Source organism: Pleurodeles waltl, chromosome 2_2 (assembly GCF_031143425.1).
Source record: "Pleurodeles waltl isolate 20211129_DDA chromosome 2_2, aPleWal1.hap1.20221129, whole genome shotgun sequence".
Lineage (NCBI taxonomy): Eukaryota > Metazoa > Chordata > Amphibia > Caudata > Salamandridae > Pleurodeles > Pleurodeles waltl.
The window spans coordinates 266,312,847-266,325,096 of record NC_090439.1 but is presented as its reverse complement, the minus strand read 5'-3'; positions in this window follow the sequence as shown (position 1 = coordinate 266,325,096).

The window sequence follows — 12,250 nt, the reverse complement described above, 5'->3', positions numbered from 1 at the left end:
GGCAGAGGTCTTGGAAATAGTCTCTGGCTTCTGCCTGGATTGCAGGGACCGTTTGTGGGGTGGGTCTCCTTCTGCAGGGGGAGGGGTGCTGGTGGCCCGTTGGTCTTGTGGCGGGGCCTCCTGTCCACTAGAGGCAGTGGAGGTAGAGGGCTGTTCATCAGTGTGGCTAGTGGTAGGGGCCCGGTGGTGTGACACTGCCTCCATCATAGTGTTGGCCATGTCTGCCAGCACCCCTGCAATGGTGAACAAGGTGGTGTTGATGTCCTTTAAGTCCTCCCTGATCCCCAGGTATTGTCCCTCCTGCATCCGCTGGGTCTCCAGCATCTTGTCCAGTATCTGGCCCATCATCTCCTGGGAATGGTGGTATGCTCCCAGGATCTTGGTGAGTGCCTCCTGGAGAGTCGGTTCCCTGGGCCTGTCCTCCCCCTGTCACACAGAAGTCCTCCTAGCTTCCCTGTTGTCCTGTGCCTCTGTCTCCTCAACTGTGTGCCCACTGCGACTGACCACCAGACCCTGATCGTCCTGTGGTTGTGGGGTGGCCTGGGATCCCTATAGTAGTGGACACACTGCTGATTGACGTGTCCTGGAGACAGAGGTATGGGCCCGCTGGTTGGGTACTGTGCTGGTGTTTCCTCAGGGGGGAGGCTCTGTGGTGGTATGGGACTGTGCCAGGATTACCGACTGTACGGAGATCCCTGATGGGCCAGTTGGTCATCCAGATCCAGGAATCCAGAGCTGCTGTAATCACTGTGGGCCTCTTCTGGGGGGTGGGGGGGCCTGGATGTTGCTGGCATCTCCTCTCCAGTGACGCTGGCTGGGGGACCTGTGGGGATGTAAATGCAGTGTTATTGTTTCTGTGTGTGACATGTTGTGCATGGGTGTTGTAAGGAAATGCCTCCTTGGCATGGTTACCCCCTGACTTTTTGCCTTTGCTGATGCTATGTTTTGATTTGAAAGTGTGCTGAGGCCTGCTAACCAGGCCCCAGCACCAGTGTTCTTTCCCTAACCTGTACTTTTGTTTTACACAATTGGCACACCCTGGCATCCAGGTAAGTCCCTTGTAACTGGTACCCCTGGTACCAAGGGCCCTGATGCCAGGGAAGGTCTCTAAGGGCTGCAGCATAGCTTATGCCACCCTGGGGACCCCTCACTCAGCACAGACACACTGCTTGCCAGCTTGTGTGTGCTGGTGAGGACAAAACGAGTAAGTCGATATGGCACTCTCCTCAGGGTGCCATGCCAACCTCACACTGCCTATGCAGTATAGATAAGTCACCCCTCTAGCAGGCCTTACAGCCCTAAGGCAGGGTGCACTATACCATAGGTGAGGGCACCAGTGCATGAGCACTGTGCCCCTACAGTGTCTAAGCAAAACCTTAGACATTGTAAGTGCAGGGTAGCCATAAGAGTATATGGTCTGGGAGTCTGTCAAACACGAACTCCACAGCACCATAATGGCTACACTAAAAACTGAAAAGTTTGGTATCAAACTTCTCAGCACAATAAATGCACACTGATACCAGTGTAAATTTTATTGTGAAATACACCCCAGAGGGCACCTTAGAGGTGCCCCCTGAAACCTTAACCAACTACCCGTGTAGGCTGACTGGTTTTAGCAGCCTGCCACACTCGAGACATGTTGCTGGCCACATGGGGAGAGTGCCTTTGTCACTCTGTGGCCAGTAACAAAGCCTGCACTGGGTGGAGATGCTATCACCTCCCCCAGGCAGGAGCTGTAACACCTGGCGGTGAGCCTCAAAGGCTCACCCCCTTTGTTCCAGTACCACAGAGCACTCCAGCTAGTGGAGTTGCCCGCCCCCTCCGGCCACGGCCCCACTTTTGACGGCAAGGCCGGAGGAGTTAATGAGAAAAACAAGGAGGAGTCACTGGCCAGTCAGGACAGCCCCTAAGGTGTCCTGAGCTGAAGTGACTCTAACTTTTAGAAATCCTCCATCTTGCAGATGGAGGATTCCCCCAATAGGGATAGGAATGTGACCCCCTCCCCTTGGGAGGAGGCACAAAGAGGGTGTACCCACCCTCAGGGCTAGTAGCCATTGGCTACTAACCCCCCAGACCTAAACACGCCCTTAAATTTAGTATTTAAGGGCTTCCCTGAACCCAAGAATTTAGATTCCTGCAACTTAAAGAAGAAGAGGACTGCTGAGCTGAAAAACCCTGCAGAGAAGAAGAAGACACCAACTGCTTTGGCCCCAGCCCTACCGGTCTGTCTCCCTCCTTCAGAAGAAAACTGCTCCAGCGACGCTTTCCCTGGGACCAGCGACCTCTGAATCCTCAGAGGACTGCCCTGCTTCCAAAAGACCAAGAAACTCCTGAGAACAGCGGCCCTGTTCAATAAAGACTGCAACTTTGTATCCACAGGAGCAGATTTAAAGACCCCTGCAATCCCCGCAAGAAGCGTGAAACTTGCAACACTGCACCCGGCGACCCCGACTCGACCGGTGGAGAAACAACGCTACAGGGAGGACCCCCAGGCGACTCCAAGACTGTGAGTAACCAAAGTTGTCCCCCCTGAGCCCCCACAGCGACGCCTGCAGAGGGAATCCCGAGGCTCCCCCTGACCGTGACTGCCTGACTCTAAAATCCCGACGGCTGGAAAAAACCCTGCACCCGCAGACCCCAGCACCGGAAGGATCGGAACTCCAGTGCAGGAGTGACCCCCAGGAGGCCCTCTCCCTTGCCCAGGTGGAGGCTACCCCGAGGAGCCCCCCCCTTGCCTGCCTGCATCGCTGAAGAGACCCCTTGGTCTCTCATTGAAACCTATTGAAAACCCGACGCGTGTTTGCACACTGCACCCGGCCGCCCCAGTGCCGCTGAGGGTGTACTTTTTGTGTGAGCTTGTGTCCCCCCCGGTGCCCTACAAAACCCCCCTGGTCTGCCCTCCGAAGACGCGGTACTTACCTGCCGGCAGACTGGAACCGGGGCACCCCCTTCTCCATTGAAGCCTATGTGTTTTGGGCACCGCTTTGAACTCTGCACCTGACCGGCCCTGAGCTGCTGGTGTGGTGACTTTGGGGTTGCTCTGAACCCCCAACGGTGGGCTACCTTGGACTCCAATTTGAACACCGTAGGTGGTTTACTTACCTGCAAGAACTAACATTACTTTACCTCCCCCAGGAACTGTGAAAATTGCACTGTGTCCACTTTTGAAATAGCTATATGTGTTTTATGTAAAAAGTATATATGCTATTGTGATTATTCAAAGTTTCTAAAGTACTTACCTGCAATACCTTTCAAATGAGATATTACATGTAGAATTTGAACCTGTGGTTCTTAAAATAAACTAAGAAAATATATTTTGCTATAACAAAAACCTATTGGCCTGGAATTGTCTCTGAGTGTGTGTTCCTCATTTATTGCCTGTGTTTATGTATAACAAATGCTTAACACTACTCCTTTGATAAGCCTACTGCTCGACCACACTACCACAAAATAGAGCATTAGTATTATCTCTTTTTGCCACTATCTTACCTCTAAGGGGAACCCTTGGACTCTGTGCATACTATTCCTTACTTTGAAATAGTGCATACAGAGCCAACTTCCTACAGGTGTGTTGCCCTCTATGATTGTTATTGCACTGGCAGCTTTGCCTTGTGTGAGTAGTTATTTGGTGGGCTTGCTGTTTCCCTCTAGTGTGAATGCTTTAGTGATAGGTGTCCATGCAGGTCTGTGAGTGGTGTCCATGCATTGGTGTTACATGCAGGGTGTGTGGGAGGTGGTGGAGTGATGGGAGTGAGGGTAAGGGTGGGGGTATGTGATGGCATTCAGGTAGTGGGGTGATAGTTATAGAGAATTGACTTACCAGAGTCCAGTCCTCCTCCTACTCCTGCCAGGCCCTCAGGATGCATGATTGCCAAGACTTGCTTCTCCCATGTTGTTAGTTGTAGGGGAGGAGGTTGGGGTCCACCGCCAGTCCTCTCTCCAGCTCTTTGGTGTCTTGCTGCCACGGAACTCTCCTTCCCATGGAGGTCATTCCACCTCTTCCTGATGTCATCCCTTGTTCTTGGGTGCAGTCCCATGGCGTTGACCCTGTCCACGATTCTCTGCCATAGTTCTATCTTCCTAGCAATGGATGTCTGCTGCACCTGTGATTTGAATAGCTGTGGCTCTACCCGGATGATTTCCTCCACCATGACCCTTAGCTCCCCCTCAGAGAACCTGGGGTGTTGTTGTGGTGCCATGGGTTTAGTGTGAGTGGTGTGGGTGAGGGTGTGTGGGGTGAGTGTTGGGGTGTGGGATGTAAGGTGCGTGAATGGTGTATAGGTGATGGTGGTGTGTGGCAGTGATCTTGTCTGTGGTCTTGCTATCTCTCTTGTGGCACTTGTTTGTATTTGTAAAGGGTTGTGGGTACTGTGTGTGTGTTTTATAGTGGTGTGGGTGTGTGGGTGTGGTGTGTGTATGGGTGTCAGGTGTGTGTTATTTGAATTGTCCAATTTAGTGTTGTTTTGTATGTGTGTGTGTATTTTGAGCGCAGCAGTATGTAGAGCCAATGGTTTACCGCCATTGAATGCCCGCAGCAGTGATTCGTGAATCATATTATTCTGCACGTTATTCTGTTGGCGTAATGGTGTGGGTTTTTCTACCGACAGTTTATCACTGACCTTTGGGCTGGTGGACCTATTTGTGTGGCTGTGTAGTGACAGATTGTGTGTCATAATATGGGTAGTGATAATCTGCTGCGGCAGAGGAATGTTGGCGGCAGTCAGCATGGCTATAAGCAGTACTTACCACCAATTTCATAATGAGGGCCCAACTGTGTTCTACCACTTGACTGCTCTCACCCCTGTTAACTAGCATGTTAGTATGTCATTAGCCAAAGTGGCACCCTCATTCACAAAAAGGCTGCAGAATTGAAACAGATGACACGTGGCACAACTACCACGTGAGGACCAGAGAATACATACATGTCTGACTGAATAGATTTCTGACCACATTTCAGACTACACAAATGGTATCCTTAATCACAACGCACACATAATGCATAGGGCGGACCATATTGGATCACAACCCCTTATCATGCTAGTACAGTGGGCAGCACCCGCCCCTTGTGCCTACTTGGACACAACAGAGCACAATGCTGCAAGGCAGCACTTTCAGGGAATGATCTCCAGAGAAATCAATGATTATTTCAATAACAATCCGGACACAGTTTCATCACTGTTACCAGAATGGGAAGCTTTCAAAGACAGCAGTGCAATGTCATTGTATTGGTGAGATTGGGGAGTACGGATGTCCATGGATAGGGAATTAGATCTCTTTACGACTTCTATGAAATATCTGGAGGGAGAGAGATGACCCCACACCCCCAGCTGCTGGGGCTTGCTCGGGGCAGAATAAAAAATACTTGGCACCCTTGTGGAACCGCTGCAAATCATGAATTACAAGGAATATGTTATGAGGCAACATGATGAAGTAGGTAAAGCGGGAATGCTTTCGGCCTAGCTTATGACTTCTGACATACACTGAAGCAAAGGAGGAACCATTGCTCAAGTCATAGACAGGCATGGCTCTGTCCAGTGCCCCTAGAGATAAACAGGGTGAATATTATAATACTGTATACATGGGTGATCTCTTGGCATCCAAGTGTGAGATTGGAGCGTGTAGGAAATTGGGCTATCAGTTGTGGGGCCTGCACAAGTAATAGGTCCACAATTTACCTACCTGGGAACCAAACACCCTGTTGTAGAACTTGACTCTCATAGAGTAGTGGAATGGATCAGTCCAAGGCCTACTCAAGTCAAGGGAGGTGGTGTGGGCTGGTAATCACCATTTTCTGGCACACAACACTAACACTCAATAAATGATTGTCCGGTCAGTGCTTTTTCTTAGAAAAAGGAGAAGTACATTTATGACACACGCACTACTAAATACTACACAATAATTTACAAATATGTTCACTGGGAAATGGAAAATATTACATAGGCCGTTAGGTCACCCAAACATATCAAGTGAATATCACCATTTCAGACTAAGATGTAAGACATTTAGATACCTTTAGCAGAAGTCATTGTCATGATTGCAGGAATCAATAAAGCATTTTCAAACATTATGTTGAACCAATAAAGCATTTGTCATAAATAAACCTTGTGTTTTTGTATTTCTTATACATTTTATATCAAATAATGATTATAAAAACAGCCCCTGGATGACATCACATTGAGATAACATTGCATTGCTACAATACACTTGGCCCCTAGAGGAGGCTTCCTTACCATACACATAGCTCCTAGATGGCGCTACACTCACGGCTGCAGAGTAAATGCTCCAGCCTTGGGAGTGCCTGGAAACATGAACAAAATTCAGGAGAAGTGATGGTTTTGGAGTCCCTGCCAACTCTTGAAATCCATTTAGGGGAATAGTGGGATCCTGCTACATTAGTTGGTGGTGGCCCCATCCTCCCAGGGCCACCACCAGAGGGGAGATTGCCAAAAACAGTTTGGAAACAAGCAGACCCCACAAAGCATTAGGAGGATGATCTTTGCTGTGCGGTGAATATTGTTTCAGCTGCTCTCCCACTGCACCGGTGAGAGCAGCATCAGGTTTCTCTTCATTTTCTTATTGTATTAGCGGCCTCATGATGCATGTTGTCTTCCTGGGTGTGCCTCTTCCTACCTGGGCACCACACAAACAGCATCGTTGTTGAATGGCACCTTGGGGAGCCCACCCCCGGCTGCCCTCACTGGCTCCCCACACCAGTGACACTCCAGCGTGCTGCAGCAGGAGCCGGCAACACTTTGGGACTGCTTGCTCCTGCGGGCAGGTGTGGGTGGCTGTGGCTGGCATCCCACTTTCCCTCAAGCAAGGGCATGTGGAGCATACCGGCCACGTGGGAGAGCATGATGGCAGTCTCCCTCCTTTCCTTCTTTCACTGGGGCTTGGGTATGGGGTCCTGGGCTCCTTCTGCCTTCTTGTGGGAGAGTGCAACATCGCTCTCGACAGCCTGAAGATTTGGGAAAGCACAATGGTGATTTCCCACACCAATTGGCATTCGGGGGCCTGGAGATGTAGTCCAGGGCCCCCCTTCCATGAAAACAGCCTGAGGGGTCTGATCCCCAGCCTTCAGGAGCATCAGGGAGCGGGGCCCACACACGCCCTCTCCTGCCTGCAGTTGGGAGAGCGTCTCCTTTGCTCCATCCCCTGCGACCTGGCTCACCCCAGTGAAAGTTACATGACTGACAGTGGAGCCCTACGCACTCCAAGGTAGAAATAGAGTCAAAGATAGCTGAACTTCAGAATGTGACAACTCAGGCCCTGTTGGGACGATTTAGGTGATCTTGGACTCATTTTACTCCTGGTGGTGACCACTACCCCCCCCCCAGGTGCAGTCTTCAAAAGAACTGGTCTTCCTGGTTCTCTGAGTCAGTTCTGTTCTTGATCCTTGTTTTCTGGGTGCAGAGACATCCTGGGCTTTCCCCCAACTGGTCCTCAGAGGGTGCAAGGGGGCCAGCCTCACTGCACTCAGGGAGAACCACCAGACCTGGGCTCAACTGGGCAGAGCCCTTAGTCTTAAGTGGGGGTCAGTTGGTTCCTCCTTCCAGTTCTCCATGGTGGTCCCAGGATCCAGCAGCGAAGCATAGAAAAATCCACACACAAGACAGAGGCCCTCATTACAACCCCGGCGGTCGGTGATAAAGTGGTGGTAATACCGCCAACAGGCTGGTGGTAACTACTGCCAAATTATGGCCATGGCGGAAAGATCTCAGATAGACAGCCACTTTACCACACCAACTGCCAGGGTGAAAACAACAGGCACCACGGCGGAAGCCGACTACAGCCAGGCGGAAGTCAATGTTCCGCTCACCATATTAAGACCCTTGAAACGGCCACCTTTTCCGGGGCGGTACATACAACAGCAAAAGCCTGGCGGAAACACTGCACAGAAGGGAAAGGATTCACTTTTGGAGACACAGGGAACAACCACAACGCCATGAAGCCTGAGCTGCAAATCTTTCCTATGATATTTTACGTCCTGCTCCACCACGAACACCAATGACGGCGAAGACGACCAAGGTGAGTACAGCCATAGCACACAGGGGAGGGGAGAGGAAAAAGAGAGTGACACACACACACACAACACCCCCCACCCAATCACCATACACACAATCAGATGCAAGTAGAAAACATATTGACCCCGTACCCCTCAGGAATAATGCAAGGACAACACGAATAGATGAAAGTGAGTGTAATAATATAACTACAGTAAAAATACGAACATTCTATCTAAAAGTATATACATATGTACAGTTCAAGGGACACTGCCCAGTCCTCAATGTGCGTGGGCCACAGGGCCACATGACAAAGTCCAAGGCCCACTTGTCTCCTGCACCAACAAGGAGAGAACTCTGCAGAGACATCAGTTGGAAAATAGGCAGGCACCTCAGGGGGACAGTAAACAGGCGAGCACCTCAGCCGGCAGATTGAACAACACCATTGTTCTGGAGGGGGCAACATGCCCTGTGCAAGGCCACCGTCTCTGGAGTGGGCGACTTGCCACATGCTTTGGAGGGAGCGATATGCCCTGTGCTTGGTCCTGGGGAGTGCAAGGCCACAGTCTCTGGAGTGAGTGACTTGCCCACATACTCTGAAGGGGGCAACATGCTCTGTGCTTGGTCCTGGGGAGTGCAAGGCCACAGTCTCTCAAGTGGGTGACTTGCCCACTGGCTCTAGAGGGAGCCTTGTGTTCTGTGCTTCAGATCCTGGGGAGGATTTCTTACCCACTGGTTCTGGAGGGGCATCATGCCCTGTGCTACAGATCCTGGGGAGGATGGGATGAGTGGGTGGCTTACCCACTGGTTCTATAGGGGGCATCGTGCCCTGTGCTGCAGATCCTGGGGAAGATGGGATGAGTGGGTGTCATACCCACTGGTCCTAGAGGGGGCATCGTGCCCTGTGCTACAGATCCTGGGGAGGATAGGGTGAGTGGGTGTCATACCCATTGGTTCTGGAGGGGGCATCGTGCCCTGTGCTACAGATCCTGGGGAGGATGGGGTGAGTGGGTGTCATACCCACTGGTTCTGGAGGGGGCATCATGCCCTATGCTTCTGAGGAGTGCAAAGTTACAGTCTCTCAGCTAGGTGTCATACCCACAGGACTTTCAGGGGGCAGGCCTCACAACAGCCCATGGAGGCAGGTGCGCCAGCAGTGATGGCTGCTCAGTGGTGGTAGTGGTGCTGCTGCGGCCGCTGGTGGGGGGAGCCTCCAGCCCATCCCCTGCAGCCTCAGACGGCTGCCCACTGCTGGTGGTGGTGGTGCTGCTGCTGCTGGTGGTTGTGGGTGGAAGCTCCTGCCCATCCCCTGCAGCCTCAGACGGCTGCCTACTGCTGGTAGACGTGGTGCTGCTGCTGGTGGTGGTTGTGGGGGGAAGCTCCTGCCCATCCCCTGCAGCATCAGATGGCTGCACAACCATGTTTGTTGTTGGGGGCACCAACTGAGTCCCAGCACCAGGCTCCTTGTCCTTCCTGCCAGCATCTGGGGATGGCCCCTTGCTCATCTTGGCAGCACTTGGGGCAGGCTCCTTGCCCTTCCTGGCAGCAGCTGGGGATGGCACCCTGTCATTCAGAGCAGCACTTGGGGCAGGCTCCTTGCCCTTCATGGCAGCAGCTGGGGATGTCACCTTGCCCTTCAGGTCAGCAGCTGGGGAGGGCTCCTTGCCCTTCCGGGCAGCACTTAGCACAGGCACCTTTTTCTTGAGGCTGCCTGGTGCCCTAGATCCTTTACCACCACGAGTGGGTGTGGACATGTGAGCGAGACCAAATCCTCAGGGTACACGCGTTGTTGTCAATAGGCCCACCTCCTGGCAACTCCAACTCTACAAGCCTTGACAGCGCAGAGTCTTAGAGTGGCCAAGTGGGGGGAAGGGAGTTAAGGAAGGGTACAGCGGGGAAGGAGACCTGCGGAAACAAGAATCACAGATACTACTGAGAAATATCAATCACAGAACTCTTCAGAATCTGTCAACTGTAAATCCAGCAGTCGCTTGGAACAATAGTAAATCATAGCGCCTTTCTTAAGTTTCAAGAAATGAAAGGTTAACACGGTATTCACTCAAATAAATGTTACTTCACATTTCAAAAACTTTCCAAGATACATGATTTCAGTTTGTGTCCGTATTTTACATTAACCATAATCAAATATTTCCTTGAGTTCAAATGATTGCCTTAGCATTTATTCATAACCATTTAAACCTTTTCTGAATAACCGCGTTTATACAATGTATCTCTGTCGCTACCGAACGACTCCACAAGTAAGCAGCTGAAGTTGAAAAGTGACAGCGAGAAAGCGGTAACGCTGTAACAGCAAACCATTTGCTTAGTTTGTTATCAATTTAAATATTTAAAGCTGATTGCCAAAGATTACTACTTTCTCCAACAAAAAAAGAATGTCAACCTTTAAACAGTTTTATCAAATAAGAAAACGGATGATGGAAGCTAGAAACCACCATCTGTCTTACCGCCCTGAGTGTCTGCTACTCGCTGCTTCAAATGCCTCAACACGGGGAATCCCAGGTGAACAAGTAGGAGCATGTAAACACCCGACTTCAAACAGAAAAGCTCCAGTCCTCACGAGATCCTCAGAATAGTGAGCAGTGAGAACTGGGCGGGGTCACTTAAATAGACTTGTGCCCCGCCCCATGTGCCACACCCAAAGTGCCCCGCCCAATGTGTCATGCCCAAGATGGCTGCCATAAAGATACTTGGGACCACTGCCATGAAATAAAGACAATGCGCGCACAGCGCGCTGCAGAAGCCCCTAGACTCTGCAAATGGCAGTCTCTGGACCAAGACTGTGTCGTGGAAACAGTAATGCATGGACTCTGGCATCAGGAGGGCCCTGGAGCGCACACAGCCATGGTGTTGACAGGACACTACTGGGCCCGTGGACTGGGTGGCTGAGGTGCTTGCCTAGGTTTTAGCCACCCTGGCCAGATGTGAGGGGTGGGGGGAGGTGTAGGGAAGACGTCAATGGTGGAGAGGAAAAGCTGCTTTGGGACATTGGGGTGGGAAGAGGGAGAAGGTTTGGGAGTGGACAAGGAGGGAGTGTTTGTGGGAGGTGTCTGTCTGCTGTGTTTGGGTGCAGGTGCATGGGCTGGATGCTGTTGTGAGGTGGATGGCTGTTGGGTGTCTGAGTGCTTGCGTTTGTGTACCTTGGGAGGGGGGGACAGACACAGTGGGAGAGGACACAGGGGACGTGTGCATGGCTGTTGTGGTGGTATCTGAGGTGAGGTGTGTGTTCTGCTAGGTGTGCTAGGGATGGCGGTAGTGGATGAGGATGTAGTGAATGCAGGTGTGAGTGTAGACGCAACTGGGAGGGAGGTGGAGGCAGTGGATGTAGGTATGTCTGCATGTCTGTGTTTGTATGCAGTGGATGTAGGTATGTCTGCATGTCTGTGTTTGTGTGAGTGCCTGTGGGATTAAGTGTGGTGCCTGTGTTTGCCTGTGCCACTCTTGTGTGTTGTCCTGTGTGCATGCTTGTGTGCCTGTGTGCTTGGAATAGGTTGAGGGGAATGGGACTGGGAAGAGGAAGTTGGAGAGGGGATGGTGGAAACACGGACAATGGTTGTGGGAGAGGAGGCCAAAGCCTGGATTGATCTCCGTTGGGCCGCCAAGCCAGTGTGAATGCCTTCCAGAAATGCATTTGCGTGTTGCATTTGGGCTGCCAGCACCTGGATGGCCTTCACAATTGTTGACTGCCCAAAAGAGATGGATCTCAGGAGGTCAATAGCCTCCTCACTCAGGGCAGCAGGGCTCACAGGGGCAGGGCCTGAGGTGCCTGTGGTGAAGGTAGATGCCCCCCTCCTGGGTGAGTGGGCACGGGCAACTTGATGAAGGGCTGCCGGGATGGCGGTGCTGATACGGGGTGGTGGCTGTACCTGTAGCTGGGGTGTTCACAGAAGTGTCCGCCATCACCAGGGAGCTTCCATCGAGGGAAGTATCTGTGTCTGAACTGTCCCCTCCAGTCTCCGCCGTGGTGCTCCCCTTGTCGTCCATCCCACTGGTGCCCTCAAAGTCGGTGGACTCTGCCTCTTGGGTCCTGTGGGATGCAGCTCCCTCCGTCACCGGTGCCTCTGCACCTCCGCCAGATGATGCTAATGCACATAAGGACAGGATGACAACTCAAAAAGGGGAAGGAGAGACAAAGGATACATTGGGTCAATGGCTGCACCAGCACCACCATTGGCATACATATCACCCTCACACACAAGGAACAGGCCTACAGACTATGCAATGCACTA